The 23,928-nt window shown below is 39.1% G+C and overlaps 1 pseudogene; it reads left to right on the top strand.

Moving 5' to 3' along the window:
* Positions 1–23,302: 23,302 nt before the first annotated feature.
* On the top strand, positions 23,303–23,533 carry LOC144250924 (small nuclear ribonucleoprotein G pseudogene; annotated as a pseudogene).
* The last annotated feature ends 395 nt before the right edge of the window (positions 23,534–23,928 follow it).

Here is a 23,928-nt window from a genome sequence, read left to right as displayed (position 1 = left end):
CATCCAACTTATTTGCAAGATACCCAGTACAATGCTACCTTCTTTATTCATTCTTTTATTTATTTAACAACTGAATATTAAATATCTCCTCTGAGCAAAGCTAAATGGGAACCTCTGCCCTCTGGAAACCTACAGGAAACAGAAGCCAGGGCACCAGATAGCTGTGCAGTGGGAAAGCACTGAGCCTTGGATCTACTTTGCAGCTGGCTTGCAGGGTTTACATATTCATTGCCTCATGTCTATGGTACTGGGGAGTCTGTGCTTGCACACATGTGTGGTGAGCTGTTTCTGTGAACTGTGGCCGCCATTACAAGATGGCGCTGGTTTCCCCTGTAGTCTGTGACAAACAACTCCTTATCAGAATGAGTTGGCACGCTGTGACTTGGCACCCTATGAGAAAAGTCCACGTGGCAGTTGTGCATTGGGGCTTTATCTGCTTTATTAAGGCTGGGGCACACGGGAGTAGTAGTAGTGGCAGTAGTAGTAGCAGTAGTAGTAGTGGCAGTAGGAGTAGCAGTAGAAGTAGTAGTAGGAGTAGCAGTAGAAGCTAAAAGACATGTTAATACAAAGGCCTGAATAAACAGCTGAAAGAAGAAAAAGTATCAAGGACCTGAATAAACTGCTGAGAGAAGATTCCTGAGTTGCGTCTTCCTTGCGGGCAAGGGGTCGCGACAAGTGGCGCCGAGACCCGGGAACCAGAACTTTCAGTCAGTCAGGGGTGGTGCACCGGTTAGTCCCAGGTAAGTGGGATCTGCGATCAAAGCAGGGATAGTCCCAGTAAGTGGGATCCGCGTCCAAAGCGGGGTCAGCTCCTCTACAAAGAAAGAGAGAGCCTCATATTTATTGCAGCTGCACTGTGTACTTTCACTTTTGTTTTCTGTGTTTCTTTTGTTGTGTCATTTCGCTTTTGTTTTTTGTGTTTCTTTTGTTGTTGTGTCCTCTGTACAAAAAGAGAGAGCGGGGAAAAAATAAATAAATAAATAAGACGCTCCTCTGTAGATAAAGAGAGAGCGGGGTTTTGTATTTTCACTTTCTTTATACTGCTTGGAACAGTATGGGTGCTACTCCCTCAAGTCCAATTTTGCTGGCCTTGGACGGGTTACTGCGTTCTAAGGGACTTAAAGTGAAGCAGTGCACATTACAGAGGTTTTTAGAAGAGACTGACTCTGTAGCTTCTTGGTTTGCTTTTTCAGGGAGTCTCACGATTTCCAGTTGGGACAAATTAGGGAAAGATCTGGATTTCACTTACAAACAAGGAACTTTAAGGGGCGGTACCATTCCGCTTTGGAAATTAGTGAGGGGGTGTATAATGGATGGTAAATGCCAGAAAGCTGTGAGCGAGGGTCAGGCCGTTCTTGAGCAATTGCATGAAGAAAAATCGGAGGGGTCACATAGCGAGGTAACAGAAAGTCTTAGGAGTAAGAGTGGTGAACAGATAAGGGAGTCTGAAGTTAAACAGACGAGAAGGCTCTATCCGGACTTGACTGAGTTAAAAACTCCCAAGGACACAAGTAGCTCGGACAGTTCTGAGGAATTAGATCCACCCTAGCCGCTCTCAACCCCGCCTTCTCATCTTCCCCCTCCCTATCAGGCCCACAGAAAAGTCTTAATTGACCTTCTCCAGAATATTCACCATGACTTATTTTAGGACTTTCAGCAAAAGAATCTCTACAAAAAGGTTTAATGTAGATAAACTTCCTATTTTCATGTTGCCCTGTTTTATTTGGCTACTGTCTGAAAAAATCAGCATTCCAGGCACTGGACACTCCCTTACTAGTTTTTCACAAAAATATGTAATAAGGCCTCTGGCCTTGAGCTGGGCTTCACAGTGCTGACTACATTTCTAAGATAAGGGAGTTACTAACTGGGCTCCATGGTAACAGCTGGCAGGAGGAAGAATTGGAAAGGGAGATAGAGGAACTGGAGGGTCGATTGAAAAAGTCAAGATTTAAAGCACCTACAGCCCCGATCGCTGTCACGCTCCCTCCTTATAACCCCGATTGGGACAAGGACAACCCCAGAAGGCTGGGGGGTGTTCAGTGGCAGCCTAAGACGGCCCAAACTTCCCAGTAATTGAAAACTTGGATGCCGATGGACAGCCGGCCAGAGTACATGTTCCTTTAGCCTTTAAGGATATTAAACAACTAAAGGAGGCAGTTACTAATTACGGATCCCATGCCCCCTTTACATTGACTCTCTTCGAGTCTTTCTCTGTCAATCAGCTGACACCTAGTGACTGGCAACAGCTTTGCATGGCTGTGTTGTCCGGAGGGGATTTTTTGTTGTGGAAAAGTGAAAATCAAGAGAGGTGTCGCGAGCTAGCCCGAGTCAATCAGGACGCCGGCTTCCCACGGCATAACCTTGAAATGTTAACAGGCTTGGGACAATATGCTATCATAAATCAACAAATTAATTATAATCCTAGGGTCTATGCTCAGATAGCTACAGCAGCCATTTAGGCTTGGAAGGCTCTACCTATTTCAAATGCTAAAACAAAAATTTCAAAAATTGCTCAAGGACCCTCTGAGCCTTATTCTGACTTCCTTGCCTGATTGATACAGGTAGCAGAAAAAATATTCCCTAACTTGGAACAAGCCATGCCGGTCATTAAGCAATTGGCTCTTAAATATGCAAATTCCTATTGCCAAAATGCCATTAAATCTACCAGAGCAAAGAGTGTTGATGACATGATTCGAGCTTGTAAGGATATTGATGGAGCTCATATTACAGGACAGGTTCTGGCCGCTGCCCTCAAAACGGAAACAGGGGCCCGGCCCGGGCCCCGGAAGCCTAGGTGTATGGGGCAATCCAGGGACGGAATGGTACCCCGGGGAGTGGGCGACTTCGTCACCTCCCAGGGACCAACCCCTTTCTATCTGTAGACTCCCTAGGGAAATGCCAGGAAGTACAGGATGTACAACTGCAACCGCAGGTCGCAGAGACAGAACAAGCTGCTACCGCAGTAAGATCTTGGCCAGGCAGGGGAAAATGCAGACAAAATCAAACAAAATACAATCGGCTAAGAAAACTTGGAGAACTTTTGCCCTGAAAATGGGCACCAGACTCCATGTTGTTTGCATCACCATGGTAACCCTGGGGTGCCTGGCCGGCATAGCTGCTTCCTGGTCCCACCTCCCACACTTTTGCGGGCTTCTGATTGGTTCTTCCACAGTCACTCAGACAGGACTTCTGGTCCCGCTTTCCAGCCACTAACCTGTACTGCTGTGTTTCAGGTTTCTACCGGAGCTGCTCAGAGCCTGTATTTTTTTTACAAAAAAATGCCTACCTGTAAATGCTAATGAAAGATATCTTTTTCAGACAAAATTTAATTCCACAGGTTTCTATGTTACAGTCCTAAATTTAAGCTAGTTCTAAGTTAAATAACCTGACTTTTTCTCTATAGTTGTGTTACTAAATAATGTTCTATTGATGGGAGATATCAAATATGCTTCTTTATATTTTACTTTTAATTTTGAAGGTTATGAGGATGCATTTGCTCGCCACAGGAACAAGCCGGCAAAGTTCCTGTGATGACCAAAAAATCCTTATTTTCATTGCTAACTATAAAAATAAAAATGTATACTCAAGGATCTTATTTCAGTTACATCAAGTGACGTCACATAGAAGAGTGCACTCCTAGTTAAAAATAAATTTAAATGGATCCAAATATTTTAAGACCACGTGGTTACATAAAGTTAATACAATTATAAGTTATGTTCTTATTCTTTATATATATATTTTAGATATTTAGATAACCTATATTTGTTAATCTATAAATTAATTAGCACATGCCTAATTGATTAGTTAATATATATTTGCCTAATTGTTTTTCTTCAACAGAAAACCTATAATTTAAGTTTTATATTTACATTTATCAGATACTCTGCCTTTTCAGTTACAGATATTTGAGATAAATGTGTTTACTATAAATTTGCTTTTAAGTAAAAATACAATCAAGTAATTTCTAATTCTCAAGGTTATTGTTCAAACTCATAAAATGATAAATTATTATAATTATTTCTCCAAAATATCTAAAGGTTTTAACTTTATTTTCATTGATATTTCTTCTCAAAATATAATAATTTGTTTATAGATTCTAAGGTTTTCAAAAATTGTTCCAAAATATAAAAAGCAAAAAAAAAAAAAAAAAAAAAAAAAACCACACATGCCTCCTCCTGGATGAAAAACGCTGGTGTCCTGTGATTTTTTTATTATTTTTTAACCTCGATGTCTCTCGCCGGACTCGGTTTCCGTTAGCCGGACTTGGCATCTGGAGGTCCTTACCGAGATTTGGAAAACAGAGGTAAGCAGACAAGGCTCACCTTCTAAGGGAGAAGGGAGAAGATTGGATCAAAGATAATTTAAAGAGACAGGGTACGTACCATGGGTAACTCAACAGTGAAACTTCGTCTGGCCAACGAAGTTAAAGAACTGTTAAACAAACAAGGAACAGGAATAAAAACCAAGACAGCAACTGAATTCGTTGAAGCTATAGCCCAGGCTTGTCCTTGGTTTCTGACGGGAGGCTTTCTTAATAACAGTGATTGGGATTTGGTAAAGCAGGATCTCCAAAAGTTGTTGAGGGACCAAAGTCCAGATAGAGTCCCGATTGCTACTTTCTCTCTATGGAGATTGGTAAAGGATGCTCTTTTAACTGATAAAGTGAAGATTAAGGAGCAGCTTGCTGAATGCAAACAGGCTCTTAATCAGGTCCAAACTGCTGCCACTATTAATCAGGTTATTCAACAAACTTCCACCATACTCAATTCTCAAAATAAAGTTAACCAACATCTTTTGTCAGGGATTTTAGCTGCCAACCAAAGAATAGATTTACTCCAAGCTCAGGTAGAAGAATTGGCTGACTTGGTGCTTTTGGGTTGTGTTGACCAACATGCACATTTATGCATAACCTCTGTCAGATTTAATAATTCCAGGAATGCTTCCCGCATCATCGGAGAGTACTTGGCCGGAAATTGGTCCATGGTGGCAGAAAATTTGATCCAGTCTCAACTGACTCAGATAGCTGTTTTGAACGACACCCGTGTCATACCGGTGACTTTGGGACAATTCACCCTTTGGATTTCTTCTGCCTTTTCCTTTTTTAAGGAATGGGTGGGAATAGGCATTTTTGGTACAATGTGTTGCTTTGGTATGTTTCTCTGCTTGTGGTTTCTCTGTCGCCTCAAGGCCCGCAGTGCTCACGATAAGGCTATGATCATACAAGCTCTTGCTGCTTTAGAAAACGGCAACTCGCCACAGGTCTGGCTTTCGCATCTTAAACAGTAAACCTTTGACATGGTCGTTGCACCCCAAGTTACATTGCACTGGGATCGACATGTCCTTCTTTTGTCACTCTTCTAGTGTTGGAACTTCTACCATATCTTTCCTTTGTGCATACCTCTCCTCCCTGCCTTTCTGCACTAGGATCTTTGCTAGCTAATCTTACAGTCCAACTACACCTGCCATTTGATGGTGATGGTCATGGGTCCTGTTTATGGAGGCGGTTACCATAACAATGTCCTGTTGGCCACAACACGCTGAGCTGATCTTGCAGTACCCAGTGACGGGCAACTTCCACGCTTGCACTGCAACCTAAGACAGGGGAGTGGGGCCTCCCCAGAGATGGGTAAGCAGTGCAGGGGCGGTGGACGACCTAAGACAGGGGCTACTTGATTCCCTTTGACATGCAATAAACAAAAGAGGGGAACTTGCTGATAGCAGGCCTTCCCTGGCCCCCGGGTCCCAGCCCCCAATTCCTTGTTCTGCATGTCGAAGTGGCCAGCTCACTAGGCCTCCTGTTTTTCCGCCTGAGACACATGTATTCCACGGGAACGTCTTGGCCTTTATCTAACAATGGCAGATGTCACGACCGAATTTCTCCCCCTTTCTACTGTCCGTGCCTTTCTTTCAGGGTGCTGCCAACTTGTTTGTCATCGTATTTCTAATCAGTCACAGTTCAGCCTCAGCTGTCCCCCTTCGTCCACCATCGTCACGATACAGGATGCGAGGCAAGGCACTGCACTTGAGTGATCCTTGAAGTGGACCTCAAGGAGAGCATGTCCTATTGCATGCGGGTTGGACGTCCACGCCCCGCCCCACAAAAAAAGGCGTCGGCTGATATGGCCTCAGGTTTGGGGAAGGGCCCTCCTTAAGGCTGGGCCATACTATGCAGCCACTTCTGCACAGTGGGATAGGACCTCTACTCTCGCCTGTATTGTCGTAATAAAACAGAAAAGGGGGAACTGTGGTGAGCCGTTTCTGTGAACTGTGGCCGCCATTACAAGATGGCGCTGGTTTCCCCTGTAGTCTGTGACAAACAACTCCTTATCAGAATGAGTTGGCACGCTGTGACTTGGCACCCTATGAGAAAAGTCCACGTGGCAGTTGTGCATTGGGGCTTTATCTGCTTTATTAAGGCTGGGGCACACGGGAGTAGTAGTAGTGGCAGTAGTAGTAGCAGTAGTAGTAGTGGCAGTAGGAGTAGCAGTAGAAGTAGTAGTAGGAGTAGCAGTAGAAGCTAAAAGACATGTCAATACAAAGGCCTGAATAAACAGCTGAAAGAAGAAAAAGTATCAAGGACCTGAATAAACTGCTGAGAGAAGATTCCTGAGTTGCGTCTTCCTTGCGGGCAAGGGGTCGCGACACACATGGAGTTAGGCAAGACTTCACAAAGAGGGGCACTGAGGCTGTCACACTTCCCAGGCACACAACAGGACAAGTGCTTTCCAGGGAAAGTAGGCAGCAGTACATGGGCACAGCATCTAGCACGTGCAGAGAAGCTGGATGATTCAGCATTACTGAAGCTCTGAGTCTGAAGCAGAGTAGCAAAAGCTGTAAGTCTGGATAAGTAGACAGGAACCAGATTAAGAGGCTGAAATGGGGAGCCATTGAAGCACTTTTTAAAATTAATTATTTTTTTCTAGTTGACAAAAATTGCATTTATTTTTCATTTACCACATGATGTTTTGAAATAAGTACACTCAGTAGAATGGCTAAATTGAGCTAGTTAACATGCAGTACCTCCCAAACTTATTTTTCGTGCTGAGAACACTTAACACCTGTCCTCTGAGCAAGTCCCAACAATACAATACAATACATTGCTATTGACTATGGTCACCATGTTGTAAATAGATCTCTTGAACTCTTGAAAGTCTGCAACCTTTGACCAACATCTTCCTAACAACCCCTACTCCCAACTCATTGAAAGATTCTAAATTAGGGATTGACATGATCGGATCTCATGTCAAAAAGATCAACTCCCTATCCTCATTCTGTCAGTAGGAGCAGAACAGATGAAGGCAATGAGCAGGGAAGATTTGAGGTAAGATTGGGCAGGCTATGATGGGGTCTAAGCTTGGCAATGACCCTGCAAGACAAAAGAATTGGATCAAGAACTTGATAAGGCAGAACTCAGGTGAGAAGGGGGAAGACTTCACCTCATCAATACATAGACTGGAGGAGGTTGAGCAGATTTGGAGGAGAGGAAGGTCTGAGTGGAGTTTGGTATCTGTTGCCTTGGAGATGCCTACAGGATGTACAAGTGGAAATATCCAGGAAGGGTCACTGGGGTCATGGGCTCAGTCCAAGGTTGGATTGAGATGAACATCTGTGGAGCCACACCTATAGAGAAAAGAGGGCTGCCACAGCAGGCAATGGTGAAGAAATTCCCTGGGAAGAGTGTATGGTAGGAGGAGAAAAGAGGCCCAAGGATGGATTTCTGGAAACACATGAAGAGGTCATCTAGAAACAACAAAGGGATTGAGAAAAACATAAGTAAGTGTGGTCTGCTCCTCCTTTGGATCCTGACATTGTTTCCTTCTCATACAACACAAGTATTGTGAAATTAAACCAATAAAACCTTGTACAGGGGCTGGGATGTGGCTCAAGTGGTAGCGCGCTCGCCTGGCATGCGTGCGGCCCGGGTTCGATCCTCAGCACCACATACCAACAAAGATGTTGTGTCCGCCAACTAAAAAATAAATATTAAAAATTCTCTCTCTCTCTCCTCTCTCACTCTCTCTTTAAAAAAATAAATAAAACCTTGTACATTACTATATTAGATCACCTAAAGGAATGTATACAGTCGAAATTACCTCAAACTGGTGACTGAGGACATATTTCAGTGTTGGAGCACTTGAAAGGACTGAGGACTGAGTTTCCTTTCATAGTAAGCCCCTCTGATAAATAAATAAATAAATCAGCAAGCTAAGCTTCTTTCTCTGTTCAAATCAAGGTAGCATGCTTGACCTACAGGTACGTGACATAGTTGTCTCTGTTTGGGCCCAGTTGAATTACTCTGCCAAGGGGTAGAGTCAGAGAAAGACAGGAAGGACCATTTCCTTTCTCTGGAGTTGTATATCGGGGGAGGGAAGGATTTGAGCATGAAGACACTGAGCTAAATGATACAAGATGCCAAGAATATCCAGGGACAGACAACTCTGAGGGAAAGAAAAAGATCACAGTGACTTTTGGGGAGAAAGGTTTTTTTCCTTCTTTATTAAAACAGCTGCGGTGTGTGTGTGTGTGTGTGTGTGTGTGTGTGTGTGTGTAGTTAATGAAACTTATTTTAAACCCCAGTTTCCACCATATGATGACCTCTTACATTTAGGGATAACATATAATTTAATTAAATATTGATTTTTAAGAAGTAGAGACTTTTCTATATATAGGAAACTTAAGAATAAGCAAACCCTGACCTCTGCTAATTGGAGGTCAAGATAATGGTTACATTTGGAGGGTGGTTATTGACTGGAAAGAAGCTGGACAGAGTTCAGTGGGGCAATGGAAATGTTCTATATCTGATCTGGAAGATGGTTACATAGGAGACATATGAAAAAATTCTCCAGATTGTACATTTAAGATTTGGGCATTTTACTGTACATAAATTCTACATCAATAAAAATAGGTAATCTGTCACAAACTAAATACAGCATGCATTCCTCCCCAGACACACACACAACACATACACAATGGATCCAGGAAGGAGAGTGAAGTCACAGGAGGACTAATCCATGCACAAGCCAAGGAAAAGGAAGGAGCTAGAAGACAGACCCTGCAGGATCCCTGAGCTGATGTAATGAAAAACAGTGATGGGTGGGAAGATCAGAGGCTGTGACCAGGGTGGGGTGTCACAGAGTGAAGGAGTCCTGCTAAAGAGCCAAGTCCAAGGTGAGGCCATTGGTGTGAAAGGCTGGAAAAGTAAAAAGGAGGTGGAGAGCTTTAGAACCAAGAAGGTCTCCACAGAAATGGAACATCAGAAGTATATGTTATATGGTCACTGCCCCGAGAAGACAGCAGGAAGAAGAATCATACATGTCAAAGATAGAAAACCATCTGAGAAAATGGCCAAGGAGATGAGTAAGTGACAGCTTGAGAGGAGGAAAGCAAGACACTGAAGTGATTTATGACTGTGTTTTGATGATAGTGGTGGGGTAAAATGAAGTAACTGGTCTACAGTATAGTACTCTTTAAAACACAGAGTTGTGAAACTGAAAGATTATTGAGAAATGATATTTTGAAATTTAAAAACATTGATACTTATCAGATGTGTAGGTCATTGACTAATAAATGAACTGACCAACTATCCAATTATCAGAAGGAAATCACTTTCTATCCCCTCCACCAAAAGAAAGTATTATAATGAGTCCACCCCGCAAGAAAAAGTGTTGAAATGAGGGTGGGAGCTAATTGACAACTCTATTACATTTGGTGTTATGTTATTGTGGGTGGAGTGTACCCAAGTTTTACTGTAATAAATGAAGTGTGATCCAAAAGAGCACGAACACCATTTATCACTATCACACCTACTCTCCTGCATAGAATATTTCTCAAAGGTTCCAAGTGAGGCCAGAGGAAACTGTAATCTGTGCATGCCTGGGCAGGAAGCGAAGTGTAACCAGCCTGTAAGAATTGCTACTAGGAATTCAGATAAATTCCCATAAAGGACCATCTAGTTTGGGGGATACAGAATGACTGAGGCAAGCCACCAAGCTGGGAGACAGCATCTCCCCGGCGTCTGGCTGGGAGAAACTTGGCCAGCCCCAGCATGGTTTTACACTATGGGGGGCTCTTTTCTCTCATCAGCTGTTTTTCACTCCTTTCTCCTTGTCAGTCTCATCAGGGCAGAAATCATTCTAAGAAATCAAGGAATTAGAGATTAATTTAACCATCTGCCCTTGGAAATTTTGAAAAACAGATTATGTAATGAGGAAAAGACATCTCTAAGAATAAACTTTGGACTCCAAGGCACCTGGACTGGAGAATTCAGAATAATACTTCCCAGGCTCCTACCTGCCAGTTACCTGCCTGGGTCAAATTCATCAGTAGCTGGCAGTCTAGTAAAGAACTGAGTCTATAATTCCAGCCCCTCTTCAGCTGGGAAATGTGCCCTGAGTTGGTTTCACAGCTTTTTCTATCAGGTACACCCTGTTTTCCAACTTGTATGAATTAACATACATTGTATTTGGATGATTTTATTTTTTTAGTTTTTTAAAAAGATACCATTTGAAAGTAAATAAAAATATCCTTTTGTGAAGTTCCAGTAAGATGAAAATCTTTTACTGTCTGCATCTTCTTGAGGCTGCTTTCCAAAAACTACAATAAAATCAGTTCCCATCCATAATCTTAGGAACTATGAGAAGTTAGACTTAAAGGTTAAAAATATGAAATAAGTATGGGGCAGATAAACCCAGCTTAACACATATGTAAAGATCAGCTCTCTCATAGGAAAATTATAGTCCAGAATAATACAGATAAAGCCAAGTAATTAAAACCAAAAATTGAAACCAAGTAGTCAATCATTTTCACATGTAATCAACTGTTGGCTTAATGCCATTAGAGTAAAATTCTTCCTGATTAAACTAAAGATATAGTGATTTTATAACATATCTGATAATAAAAATACTAAATTTCTTTTAAAATTTCATAGCCTTAAGCCATGCAGAAAAGAGAATTTCAGATAAGGATTTGGCTGAAGCAGTAATAGACAAAAACAAACAAACAAACAAACAAATTGGAGAAACTCCTTAATTACTTTTGAGTAAAATGAGGGTCCTAGCAAAAGATTAAAATATTAATTCCTTAACATCATAGATGCAAAAATGCAAAATTTTGTTCAATAAACTATTTACTTTTTTTTTGAGAGAGAGAGAGAGAGAGAGTGAGAGAGAGAGAGAATTTTAATATTTATTTTTTTTAGTTTTTGGCGGACACAACATGTTTGTTGGTATGTGGTGCTGAGGGTCGAACCCGGGCCGCACGCATGCCAGGCGAGCGCGCTACCACTTGAGCCACATCCCCAGCCCAACTATTTACTTTTCTGACACCAGTTTCTACATCTTCTATTAAAACAAACAAATTAGGTCTGGTGGTTCAATATGGGAGGATGTACCATATAAGAATCTTACCCTAGAATACCTCACAGAGATTTCTCATCAATTCTGGGCAGCATTTCCATATCCCAGACAGCTCCTAGACATGGTGGTTGACTGAAACAATAGCCTTGATTATACAGCTACAATGTTGTTTCTTGAAGCATGATTTGTGATTCTTCTTTTTCAAAACTATAGACCCTGGTCCCCTTCCTATCCCTTATGAATTGGAATTTCTGAAAAAAAGTGGCCAGGAAGTATTTTAAAAGGCATTCCATGTAATTTTTATGAGCGTTAAAATTTGAAAGCTACTGAGTTAAGAACTACATATATTTTTTCATATTCCTTTTGGATTTTACAGAGTAATGAAATTAGAAACTTACACTATTCCTACTGGTTTATAATACACTAGAAAAGAAAAAACAAAATTAGCTCAAATATAACTTTCTGTCAGTCATGTGGTAGCTGTGTGACTAGAAATTAAGCAATTTTTATATTTTTTTCTGAATTTTGGTTTCCTCATTCAAAAATAGGGATAACAATAACTTTAGAGCATTGTTAGGAGAATTACATCATATAATAAATGCAGATTAAGTCATGCTGAACACAAAATGGCAAACAGTTCCACCCTTGAGCAACTCTAACCACAAGGGAAGCGGAATGATTTTTGTACAGAAAAGATAAGGCTTTCATGATTTTGCTCAGTGAAAAAAATGTGTTCTTAATTATACCACTAAATGGAATATGTACCTCCAATCAAAAACCAACCTTGCCAGTAAAAACCAAAGTGAGACAAGAATGCTCAGACCACTGCAAGTATTTAACATTTAAAATTTTCCATAGTAACAAGTCAAGAAAAAAATGTATATATCATAAGAGACTACAAATGATATCAATATTAGAAAAATCTACATAAATAGCATTCATTAGTACATAGGACAGTTTGTTGAAGCAACCACTAAAAAAAATACAAAATGTTTCCTTCCATTATAATGAAAATTTTAATAACAAGTTTTATGTGTAGTAGAAATATATTCTATTACCAATGCATAGCAAAACATAAACTATATAGGATTTAATCTCAAAGGAAATATATAGGACTATACATTTCTTTTTAAATCTAAATTTTTATGTTTTTTACCACATTTTTTTTAAATCAGCCTGGTAGGGATAAAAATAAAATTTTACTGAAATACATAAAATATCAGAAAATAGACATAAATTAACCTATTGAATGAGAAAGTCAGCATTGTAAAGGTGTCAATACACAATAATTTGTACATTTAATGCAAATTCCTATTCAAATGCTAAAAATATTTTCTGAAATTTGAAAAAAAATATTCCAAAGTTAATGATATGTGTTGGGTGAAAGAAACAATGTAAAGAATAGTAAAAGAAAAAGCATCATCACTGCCCAACAATAAGATATATTTTATTTTATTTTATTTATTTTTTTAAGAGAGAGAGAGAGAGAGAGAGAGAATTTTTAATATTTATTTTTTAGTTGGCGGACACAACATCTTTGTTGGTATGTGGTGCTGAGGATCGAACCCGGGCCACAAGCATGCCAGGCGAGCGCACTACGAATTGAGCCACATCCCCAGCCCAATAAGATATATTTTAAAGTGACAATAATTTAAACATTGTGGCATTAATATTAAGAGATAGAGTAAGCTCAGAGAAATGAAATAGGAAGTCCAGAAGCTGACAAGAATACATAAGTAGGGCGGGGGATATGGCTCAAGCGGTAGCACACTCACCTGGCATGCGTGCGGCCTGGGTTCGATCCTCAGCACCACATACCAACAAAGATGTTGTGTCCGCCGAGAACTGAAAAATAAACATTGAAAAATTCTCTCTCTCTCTCTTTCTCTCTCACTCTCTCTTTTAAAAAAAAGAATACATAAGTATTTATCATATAATAAAGGTGATATCCCAAATAATGGGAAAATTAAAGATTATTCATAAATAATAATGGGATTTAAAAAGAGTATTGAGATTTTTAACATTGGTGCTTTGCCTTACTCTACCAAAATTAATTCAATCTTGGTTGAATAATTAATTTTTTAAAAACAAAAAAGTAAACAAAATCCTGGATGAAAATACAGTATTTATATGATACTGATAATAAGAAAATACTTTTTATACCTTCCACCATGACAGAACACATAAAGAAAATAATTGGTAAATTTAATTTGCAGATTTTTATAAGTCATTTTTATACATACATATCATTTAAAAAAATTAGGGGTGAGCTGGGAGTGTCGCTCAGTGGCACAGTGCTTGCCTACCATACACAAGGCCCTGGGTTTGATCCCCAGCAACACACACACACACAGAAAGAAAGAGAAAGAGAGAGAGAGAGAGAGAGAGAAGAGAGAGAGAGAGAGAGAGAGAGAGAGAGAGAGAGAGAGAGAGAGAAGACCTGCATGGTGGCTCATACCTATAATCCCAGTGACTTGGGAGGCTGAGGCAGGAGGATCTCAAGTTTGAAGCCTGAGAAACTGAATGAGACACTGTCTCAAAATAAAATTTTTTTAAAAAGGCTGGGGCAAGGGCTGGGGATGTGGCTCAAGCAGTAGCGCGCTCGTCTGGCATGCGTGCCGCCCGGGTTCGATCCTCAGCACCAAATACAAACAAAGATGTTGTGTCCACTGAAAACTAAAAAATAAATATTAAAATTCTTTAAAAAATAAAAAAAAATAAAAGGCTGGGGCAAAACCTGCTATTAGGGTCCCTCTCACCCTGTGAGAGTTCTGTTTCTATTCTTCATACTTGGATAAATCCTACTCCTTTAAAAAAAAAAGTTGGGGATGTAGCTCAGTGATAGAGTACCCTGGGTTTAATCCCAATACAAAAAAAAAAAAAAGAAGAAGAAGAAGAAAGAAAAGAAAGAAAGAAAGAAAAAAGAAAAAGGAGGAAGTATTTGTAGCATCTATAACAAAGGATTGATATCCTCTTATACAGAGGGTGTCTTAACTATATGTAATGATTTGCACTTCTTTACTCATTACTATGTGCCAAACCATTTTAAATGCTTAGTATACATTAACTTATTTAATCTTCACAACAACCCTTTGGGGAAGATATGTTTCATTCTAAGGCTAAGTAATTATCCAGGGTCACACAGCTAGTAAGGAGTAGAATGAGATTTGGCCTCAGACATTGTGACTTCAGGTTGATAACCAGTGAGTTAATGGAGTTTTATGTATCAACACATACAAAAAAGAAAAAAAGAAAAGAGATGAACAAAATAGAGGACTAAAAACTTAAATAAGCAAATTGTCAAAAATATATCTGACCATGGAACACATGTAAATATATTCAAACTCATAATTAAAGAAATACTATATTAAACATTGATAGCATTTATACCCACTCAACTGATGAAGATTTTAAATGTTAAGTATCTAATGCTCGCCATAGTACTTAAAAACGGATGCTTCCATACAGTGCTGGTGGGAGAATAAACTGGTGCTGCCTCTATGAAGGGCAAGAAGGCAACATTGATAAAAAGCCTTCTGATGTGCAGGCTCTTTAATCCTACTTCTAGGAATTTATTCTGAAGAAAATGTCAAAGTACAAAAACACCTATGCAGGGCTAGGGTTGTGGCTCAGCAGTAGAGCACTTGCCTAGCATGCATGAGACACTAGGTTTGATTCCCAGCACCACATAAAAATAAAATAAAGGTTACTGTTTCAACCTACAATTAAAACAAATATATTTTTAAAAAGTTTGTGCAATCATGTTCATTTCACTATTGCATATGACAGAAAAAATGAAAATCTACATCTAGAAAGTTGAGCTAATAAAATGTTAAGCTAATAAAATGAGGCTATTGAAAATAAATCTTGACACGAATAATATAAAAGGACGAATATAACATATTACCAAATTTTAAAATATATAGAACAGGAAGCACAGTATAATGGTGCTTTTGTAATATGAATAAAATGCTTAGAATGATTAGATAGATGATAGGCAGGCTAAATTAATAATAATGGAGACTTCAGGGTAGTAGAATTATGAATAGAATTATGAATAGTTTTTTCTTTGTGCTTTTTGGTGTTTTCCAAATTTTCTGCATTGACCATGTTTTGTAAATAGGGAGGAAAACACTCATTCTTAAGAACAAATAGGGGGAAAATTAGCAGGAAACATTTTTCCAGCCAAGAAGAGGGGCAGAACACAATGTCCAATTGCTGGAGAAAAGAGAACTGAGCAGAACAAGAAAGAAAAAGAAAAAGGAAAAGAGGGGCTGGGGATGTGGCTCAAGCGGTAGCGCGCTCGTCTGGCATGCGTGCGGCCCGGGTTCGATCCTCAGCACAACATACAAAAAAGATGTTGTGTACGCCAATAACTGAAAAATAAATGTTGAAATTCTCTCTCCATCTCTCTCTTCTATCTCTCTAAACAAAAAATTTAAAAAAAAAAAAGGAAAAGGAAAAGAAATGGAAGAGCTGCTGGCACAATGCTGTCACATAAATAAACCTGGTTGAAATCATTGTTAGCCTAGGGTAATGTTGCCTTCACCAGTGGCTGAAGCTGCAGGTTGGAAGAGAAAAAGTGAAATACTTCATCACCACTTCATCACAGCAAAACAAGACCTTCACTTTCAATCTCTCCAAACACTTATTAGAATAAGTGAATGTTTGGTCACAAATTTCAACATTAAAGGAGAATAGATCTGATGACATATGGGGAAGGAGCCTTGGAATTATCCAAGGAAGCCAGGGGAATGCACAGCAGGGGAGGATCCCTGCAGTTTGAAGAAGTTAGCATGGAAGTGATGCAAGAAGCCTTGGGAAACATTGTGTTATGGACAGCAGTTGGGTCTCTTTCCATGTCCATAATAGGGCAGAAGAAGAATGATTTCAACTAAGCAAAGCCAGTACCCTCTAGCTTTCAGGAACATTTGACCCTCAAAAATTTTCTGAGAATGGTCATGGAGCCCTCCCTGCCCCAGAGACATTTACGAGCAGGAGGATGTCCATCCCCTGTCTGGGGGTAGAGAGGAAAGCTCCCAGTGGCAAAGATATGTACTCTAGGACATTATATGGGCTTTTTTTTTTTAGCACTGTGTTTCTATAAACAATGGACGGATACTTATTTTTAGATTCTTACCTCTTACTTCTCTGGGCTGACTTGTACCTTATAAATCTCCATCACATACCTCTCTACCTCATGATACAGTTTTCTTCTTTATTTTTTACATAGATATTTTACTGTCCATTTGGAAGAAAGAGAAACTATTTAGGAAAATTAGCCCCAGCTGCTGCTCTATCAGAAACAACACTTTCCCTTGGCAAAATGATAATGACTATGGACACCGACACAGGTCCTCCCTGGACCATGAAGAGCTCAACTGTGCAAACCCATCTTTTGAGGGTAAAACGTTCAGCAAGCTGCTGCTGCTCCTGAAGATAGGCTATTGGGCAGTAAAGAAAGAATAATTTGGAGGTGGGGACATTATTTCATAGTTTCTGATAAAAACAAAGAGATGTGTGTAGGTTTATGTTAAACATTGAGACTAGATGAGAATGTACTTGTGTATGAGGGTGGGGCTGAAGACAAAGTGTAGAAATCAGAATGCAGTTAAACAAAGGAATGAGAAAAGAAATAGCAAAGATCTAAAAACTAAAAGTCCATTTGTTTCTTGCCAGAAAATCACTTTTTCCACCAACACTATTTTTTATCACTCTAAGCATTAACCGTGATCTTAGCAGGACTAACTCTTCCTCCCACATCACACATAGATGGGTCTGTTTATTTAAATGACTTATTCTTCAACTACCACATACAGCTAACCTATGTAGACATGCTTACCTGTTCCTTTATCAGACACTTGTGGATTGGTCTTATTCAGGAGGACAAACATCTTGGATGTCTACAATAGCCCTCAGAATTCATCAAGACATTATCTATCCACTCTTACAAATCATTGGAGGAAAAGACAATAAGCAGAAAGAAAAATGAGCAAAAGCACTAATAGAATACTGGCCAATAAAATAGAAACATGATACTAAATATCACAAATAATAATGAAAGGGTGTGTAAGGGGGGGGGGTCCGGCGGAACGTCGGAGGAAGAGACCACACACAAGAGACTTACTCCATGCAATTGGCAAAAGGGGATTTATTGGGGATCCATTCCAGCGCGCTGGGACTCTGTGCCCACTCAAGAAGGGAGTGCAGCTCAGAGCCCAGAGCAAAGGTCAAGCAGAGCTTAAGTACACTTTTTGGAGAGGGCGGTGGGCTTTGCATACATCAGAACAAATCATCATGAGGCGCGGGGAAATTGAACAACAACTCTGAGATGTGATTGGCACATTCATTGGCGGGAACAGATTGGGCGGGGGTTGATTGGTCATTCGTAAGCGGGTTACACATTCAAACTGATTGGTCCAGGCCCTGTGACGAACTGCACAGGGCCCTAGGCTAAATGGCCAGTAGGGCGTTGTCTTAACTATCTCAGGAATCTGGGTGTAACAGAGGAACTTAATAATACCTAATCTTTTACATTCAAGCTTTCCAGTTTAGAAACTTTACCCTTTCAGGTGAACGCTAAAAAAAGATATTACTCAGTGTTGATCAAAGTGTGCAGAAGTAGACATTGTTTATGAGACTATAAATTAGAGTTATTCTCAGAAGAGAAATGGGACATTTACCAAAACTTTAAATGACATACTCATTATCCCCAGGAAACATGTTTCTGAATACTTATCTTTAGATATAATATGGTGGAAATCTATGTTCAGAGGTATTTATTAAAGCGTTATTTGAAATACCAAAAAAAAAAAAAAAAAAAAAAACATCTAGAAACAATGTAAGTACTGTTATAGTTTGGATGATACTTGTCCCCCTCATGTTTGGAAGGCTTGTTCTCCAGCTGCTGGCCCTGCTGGGAGGCAATGTGCCCTTTGAAGAGGATTTGGGGATCCCAGTCCCCTCCCACCCTCTTTCTCTCTTTCCTTCTTCTCCTCCTTTTCCTCTTCCTTCTTCTCTTTCTTCTTGGCTGCCATGCTCCGTGTCATGGTGCTTTGCCTCACCACAGGTCAGAATCAACAGAGCCAAGCAACCAATGAACTGAAACCCCAGAAATCATGAGCCAAATTAAGTCTTTCCTCTTTATAAGCTGTTTATCTCTGGTAATTTTGTCACAGCTACAGAAAGCTAACTTACATAAGCATTCATCAAAAAGAAGGACTAGGGCTGGGGATGTGGCTTGGGCGGTAGAGCGCTCGCCTGGTATGTGTGCGGCCCAGGTTCGATCCTCAGCACCACATACAAACAAAGATGTTGTGTCCGCCGAGAACTAAAAAATAAATATTAAAATTCTCTCTGTCTCTCTCTTTAAAAAAAAAAAGAAGGACTAATTATAGTAATTATGGTAATTTCATATAGTACAATATTATTTAATTTTATTTAAAATTCAGGTAAACCCACATGGACCAACAGGAGAATATCTTCATAAATATATTTTAATTAAATTGTATTTAATAGTTACATAGGCATCTATTTTAAAAGCAAAGAGATATTAAAAAGCTTAGAGTAAAATACAGTAATTTTCTGTTGAATTCTTACCCAAGCTCCCAGTTCCTTTTCCAGAAACAATCACTTCTTACTATCTTAGCTGTTTCTTGTGGCACTTACATATCACCTTATTTTTAAACCAGTGCTGTTGTTTCTGGGGCACGTGTGGTTTTATTTACTTACCTAACTTATTTGAAAAATACAAAATAAAGAAATAAAATATGTCACTAATGTACTTCTAACTTTTCTAGTAGCCACATATTTTAAAAAATCAAATAAACATGTGAAATTAATTTATATATCTTTTATTTAACTCAACAGACAAAACAAAGCACTGCAACATGTATTCAATACAAAAATTCTTTTTTTTTAAAGAGAGAGTGAGAGAGGGGAGAGAGAGAGAGAGAGAATTTTTAATGTTTTATTTTTTAGTTCTCGGCAGACACAACATCTTTGTTGGTATGTGGTGCTGAGGATTGAACCCGGGCCGCACACATGCCAGACGAGCGCGCTACCGCTTGAGCCACATCCCCAGCCCCACAATACAAAAATTCTTAATGCAATAATGATAATGCCTACCTCCTTGTTCTTTTATTTTTCTTGAATTTAATAATTGTCTTGTTTGAATAGCTTGAGAATCTGATACCTATTATACTAACTCATATACAGTCTAATGGCCTTTCATACAGTGTTTCTCTTGTCAGTGCCATCAAGTAACCTCTCAATTCTTAGCTTTCACTTGATTGCTTTATATCCTCATTTTGATCAAACTCATCCTCTAGGAATTTTTTTTTTGGAGGGTACTGGGGATTGAACTCAGGGACACTTGACCACTGAGCCACATCCCCAGCCATAATTTTGTATTATTTAGAGGCAGAGTCTCACCGAGTTGCTCAGCACCTTGCTTTTGCTGGGGCTGGCTTTGAACTCGTGATCCTCCTGCCTCAGCCTCCCAAGTTACTGGGATTATAAGCATGCACCACCTGCCCAACCTCTAGGTATTTTACACAGTTGAAAAAGATTGGTGTAATGTCTACACTACCTAAAGTGATCTACAGATTGAATGCATTCAATCAAAAAAAAAAAAAAAACAGAAAAAAAAAATATCCAAAACTCATTTAGCCTCAGGAGATTCTGAATAACCAAAATAATTTTTAAGAAGAGAGATATATTTATAGCATGTACAATACCAGATTCGTAAACATATTTCAAATCTATAATAATCAAAACAATATGCTACTGGCTTAAAAATAGACATGTACCAAATAGAATAGAATAGAGAATCAAGAAGTAAACTATTGCATATATTGTCAAATGATCTTTGAAAAGATTGCTAATATCCCTCAGTGGGCAAATTACAGTCTCGAAAGAAAGAGAGTGATGGCACTGACAAAGAGCTAGGAAAACAGAATAAAGTTGGACCTTTTTTTTTTTAGTTGTAGTTGGATTCAATACCTTTATTTATTTATTTTTTATGTGGTGCTGAGGATTGAACCTAGGCGAGCACTCTACCGCTGAGCCACAATCCCAGCCCCTGGACACTTTTCTTATACCATCAAAAAAAAATTGACTAAAAATGGATTGAAGACCTAAACTTAGACCCAAAATAATAAAGTTTCTAGAAGAAAATATGGAGGGAAAATTCATAGAATTGGATTTGATGATGATCTCTTGCATATAATGCCAAAAGCACAGACAACAAAGGCAAAAATACAAATGGAACTACATTAGACTTAAAAATCTTATGCATCAAAAGACACAATCAACAGAGTGAATGGCAACCTATTAAATCAGTGAAAATATTTGCAAATCATAAGTCTGATAAATAGTTATAACATATATATAAGGAACTCCTACAACTCTAATAACAAAAAAATCAAATAACCCAACTTAAAAATGGACAAAGAACTTGACAACAGTCATTTTTCAAAGGTGTTATGTATGTCAATCAGCATTCTGTCACAACAATTAAATGAGAAAATCTACTCATAAAAAGATAAGGTTATTTTGACTCAAAGTTTGGGAGGTCTCAGTTCATAATCAGTTGGCCCAGTTGCTTTGGGGAATGTGGTGTGGCAGTACATGATAGAAGAAGTACATTGAGTGGAGCAAAACTATTCACCTCAAGAAAGTAAAAGAGAGGAAGAGGAGGGACTTGGTAGGATGTCTTTGGGTTTCAGGGTTGTGTCCTCAAAGGGTAATGTTGGACCCTGTCTCCTTTCTGCCTTTGGCTTCCTGACCATGAAGTAAGCAGTTTTGTCCTGCCATGCACTCCTGCTGATGTGCTGCCACACCACAAGCCCCAACAGGGCCAACTGATCATGGACTTACACTTAAAAAAAAAAAAAACTTTCTAGTTTTATCTCAGGTGTTTATTAAAGTGGTGGGAAATTGACTAACACAATAGACAAATGTCCAAAAATCACAAAGAATCAACATCACTAATGGCAGAGGAATGCAAATCAAGTCACTTCACACCCACTAGAGTTGCTACAATAAAAATAATAATTTTAAAAAATAACAAGTATTAGTGGGGATGTAGAGAAATTGGAATACTTGTGCACTTTTGATAGGACTATAAATGGTGTGACAACAATGTAATACAGTATGGTGGCTTCTCACAAAATTGAAAATAAAACTATCATGATCCAGCAATCCCACTTCTGACTATATATCCAAAATAATCAAAAGTAGAGTCTCAAAATTGATATTTGCATACTCATATTCATAACAGCATTATTCCCAATAGCCAAGAAAAGGAAACAGCCCAAATATCAATTAATGGGTGGATGAATAGATAAATAAAATGTGGTACAGACATAATGGAATACAGTTCAGTTGGGAAGGAAAGAAAATCCTGCCACATGTTACAACATGTGTAAACCTTGAGAACATTATGCTAAGTGAAATAAGACACTCGAAAAAAAAAAAAACACTATATGGGCTGGGGATGTGGCTCAAGCAGTAGCGCGCTTGCCTGGCATATGTGGGGCGCTGGGTTCAATCCTCAGCACCACATAAAATGAAAAAAATAAAGATGTTGTGTCCACCAAAACTAAAAAAATAAATATTAAAAAATTCTCTCTCTCTCTCTCTCTTTAAAAAAAAAAAACAAAAAACACTGTGTATGATCCCAATTGTATAAGGTAGCTAATCAAATTCATAGAAACAAAAAGTAGAATGGTGATTACCAGACTGTGGGAGGAGGGCTGGGGAATTGCTAGTGGATATAGATTTTCAGTTTTGCAGAATGAAATAGTTTGGGAGATCTGTTTTACAACAGTGTGAACATACTGAATGCTGCTGAACTGTACAACTAAGAATGGTTAAGATGGTACATTTTTTAATCTTTTTTTCAGAGTTTTTTAATATTAATTTTTTAGTTTTCGGGGGACACAATATCTTTGTTTGTATGTGGTGCTGAGGATCGAACCCGGGCCGCACGCATGCCAGGTGAGCGTGCTACCGCTTGAGCCACATCCCCAGCCCAAGATAGTACATTTGTTATGTGTTTCTTACTACAATTAATTTTAAGAAGACTGGAACAATGGCAGAGGACTTGAGTTGGCAGACCCAATCCACCCAGGGTCTCACTGCCTCAATCTACACCAATCACCCTGCACATTTGATACACCACTGTCATCCTGGCGCCTCCCTTCACCACTCTCCAAGAGACTCCTTTATCTCAGAGATCTTCCTCTGTTTTCTCTTTTCCTAGCCTTCCTCTTTCTTGGCCTGTTCACTCACCTACATAGAGTAGATGCTCCAAGAGCTTCCTGAGAAGGAAAATTCCAGGGCTGGGGATGTGGCTCAAGCGGTAACGCGCTCGCCTGGCATGCGTGCGGGGTTCGATCCTCAGCACCACATACCAACAAAGATGTTGTGTCTGCCGAGAACTAAAAATAAATAAAAATTCTCTCTCACTCTCTCTCTCTCTCCTCTCTCTCTCTTTAAAAAAAAAAAAAAAGTAACTTGAAAAAAAAAAAAAAGAGAAGGAACATTCCAGCATTTTATTTCTTGGGATGTGCTTGCCTGAAAGTGTCTCTTTTTCACCTTCTCACTTGAAAGTGAGAAGTGACTTAACTTGTTGTAGAATCTCAATTAGAAATAAATGTCTCCATACTTCAACAAACAGTGATCACTACACACAATTGTGTGTCTGGTTTATTGGGTCTAAAGACCATCAACACCTGTAATGTATTCTTGCTGGGAAGAGCTGGAAAAAAAGAAGCCCAGAAGCCTTTTCTAAATTCATCATCTAGAAATAAACATGAACATGTCAAAAATAAAAAAAAATAAAAAATAAAATAAAATAAATACTGGTAGTTTACAAAAAGCATGACATAAAAAACTATAGGACAATTCCATTTCAAAGCAGCTGAGCCTACCATGAAGACGCCATGAGCAAAGGTCTCCCTCCTGAGCTGAAAACATTTGTGGACAAGAGGTTATGGAAATTAAACAGTGGCAGACATGTCTAAGGAATTTTGCAGGGCTTTGATCCCTTTACGACTCTTATGACAGATGAATGTGTGGAAATGGCAACTAGTGGGCAACTGAATAATACCTAAATAGTCTAATTTGAGGAAATAAACATTATCAGCATGTTAGAAGCCTTAGAACAAGTATAATGACTTTCAGAAATGCATCTCCTCTCTCAAAGGGCCTGTTTATATGATATAAAAATCAGGTCACTGGGGATGAAACCCAAGGCCTTGTACATGTTAAGCAAGTGCTCTATCACTGACCTACATTCCCAGCCCAGGTTGAATCCTTTTGCTAGGAAGTGCATTACTGAGACAAGTGGCAAAATTTGAATGGGACCTTTGAACGGTGTATCGGAGTATTTGGTGCTATTCTGGAGCTATTCATGCAACTTTTCTGTAACTTTGATTCTTTTTTTTTTATCAAGAAGATAGTGACTTCCAGCCATCCTCATTTTAGTGCCTTAAATATTTTCAATTGCAAAAGGAAGAGTTTTGTCTTTGGCAATTCAAACTGTACCAATCATTAAAAAGTTAAATAT

Source organism: Urocitellus parryii, chromosome Y (assembly GCF_045843805.1).
Source record: "Urocitellus parryii isolate mUroPar1 chromosome Y, mUroPar1.hap1, whole genome shotgun sequence".
Taxonomy (NCBI): Eukaryota; Metazoa; Chordata; class Mammalia; order Rodentia; family Sciuridae; genus Urocitellus; species Urocitellus parryii.
Note: the sequence above shows the minus strand (reverse complement) of the source record. Positions and strands in the feature narration are given on the sequence as shown.